We start from the raw sequence: 2,296 nt of genomic DNA on the forward strand, positions 1-2,296 counted from the left end.
TCGTATTAGGAAGGCTAATTTTTGATCAGAATTTTTTATTATTGATCAGAAGGTGCTCCTAAATTTTTAAATTAGGAGGACAAGTGCTCCTAATTACAAGGAAGAAAACACTGCTCTTAAACTGGGTGTGTGACAGGTATGACTGAGCAATGGGGTTTGGTCGAAGAAAATTTTTCTGTTTTTTGCTTTAAGCCCTGCAATATAATGAGAAGTAGAATAAGACAAATAAGTTACCAATCATATGAAATTAGTATTAATAAATTAATTTGTACTACAGAGGTGGCACAGAAGAACACAAAAGTGGCTTGTAGGGACATTTTCAGACGTTTAATGAGGCTCAGAGGTGGCATGAGTGCAATTAAATTCATAAATTCATGTGGAGATTAATGTTTTAAATATACAATTTTGAATACAGAAATATGATTCAAATACCTGAAATTAAATGCTAAAAATAAAACTAAATCCGCCAGCAGGAGGCGGCAAGTCACTGATTTTATCACTGAATCATTCATTCAATTGATTTGTTCGAATGGCTGATTCATTCAGGAATGAAGCAAGTGACTGTCTTTATGAACTGACGGAAATCTGTTGTAGCGACGGAACTTTAATCCCTGTGTGACACGCTCCTCAGTGTGATCCGCTCATGATCTCTGGAGATCCTGAGATCAGACACACTGACCACACGCTGCTAAAAACACCAGCGTGACATCAGCCACCGAAATACCCCAGTGTGTTTGACGAACGTGTGTTTCTCTTCCCATCAGCATCTGACCGTCTGTCTGATCAGCTCCGCGTTCTTCAGATCCGTAGGATCGTCCTTCCTGTACGGATATAACCTGTCTGTGGTCAACGCTCCGGCCAGCGTAAGTCCAGCTCTGAGGTGTAACGGACGCTGTGATGGAGACTAATCAAGCTCACACACACACACACACACACACACACACACACACACACGTGATTATAATGCAGTGAGCAAGTTAAAGCTGCCTGTTAGCAGTGACTCCCTGTGGCACGTTTGAGGTCAGAGACGCTCCAGCTGTGTTTGATCTGACGCACCTTTGCTTTGAACTCAATCAGTGTCAGCAGACCTCAGCCAATCAGAGCTCACCACCCTCTACAACCAATCAGAGCTCACCACCCTCTACAGCCAATCAGAGCTCACCACCCTCTACAGCCAATCAGAGCTCACCACCCTCTACAGCCAATCAGAGCTCACCACCTTCTACGGCCATCTATCTATCTATCTATCTATCTATATATATACAGTATATATATATCTTCTCCTGTTGTTCTGAGTCTCATTCGTTTGTCTCGTCAGAGAGATTCTGTGTATCGTGCGCAGAGAGAGTCACGTGTAGTGTGAAGCGTGTAGCGTGATGTGTGTAGTGTGTAGCGTGAAGCGTGTAGTGTGTTGCATGTAGTGCGACGTGTAGCGAGTAGCGAGAAGTGTGAAGGGTGTAGCGTGAAGCGTTTAGTGTGTAGCGAGAAGCGTGTAGCACGTTGCATGTAGTGTGAAGCGTATAGCGTGTAGTGTGTAGCGAGAAGCGTGAAGCGTGTGGTGTGAAGCATGAAGCGTTTAGTGTGACTCGTGTAGTGTGATGCGTCTATTGTGTAGCGTGACGCATGTAGTGTGTAGCGTGAAGCGTGTAGCGAGAAGAGTGTAGCGAGAAATGTGTAGCGTGAAGCGTGTAGCATGAAGCAAGTAGCGAAAAGTGTGAAGCAAGGAGCCTGAAACGTGTAGCGTGAAGTGTGTACCGTGAAGCCAATCAGAGCTCACCACACTCTATGGCCATCTATCTACCTATCTGTCTATCTAGAGTCACGTGTAGTGTGAAGCGTGTAGCGTGATGCGTGTAGTGTGTAGCGTGAAATGTGAAGCGTGTAGCGTGTTGCATGTAGTGTGAAGTGTGACGCGTGTAGTGAGTAGCGGGAAGCATGTAGCGTGAAGTGTGTAGTGTAGCGAGAAGCGTGTTTAATGTTTCGATGAGATTTTAATGTTTCATTTTTTTTAACCTAAAACATAGAGACACTGATGTTAATGTGTCTGCCTTCAAGCATTTCAGTGGGCTTAAATAGATCACTTTTACAGCAGATTTAGTTCGCAAACAACTGACAGCTTTGACCTAACTATGATTTTCAGTTACAATAATTAATCCTAAAACCGGAGCTACTTCTCTAAGTTTATGTCTATGGCGATTCACACAGGTATGTGTTACTCCGCAGCGGTGACGACCTGACCAGGCTACAATAGTCCAAATATAAGTACTTATTATAAGTGTACCGTAGTGATTCGGAA

Source organism: Sinocyclocheilus anshuiensis, unplaced genomic scaffold (assembly GCF_001515605.1).
Source record: "Sinocyclocheilus anshuiensis isolate Anshui unplaced genomic scaffold, SAMN03320099.WGS_v1.1 scaffold1750, whole genome shotgun sequence".
In the NCBI taxonomy this organism is placed as follows: Eukaryota; Metazoa; Chordata; class Actinopteri; order Cypriniformes; family Cyprinidae; genus Sinocyclocheilus; species Sinocyclocheilus anshuiensis.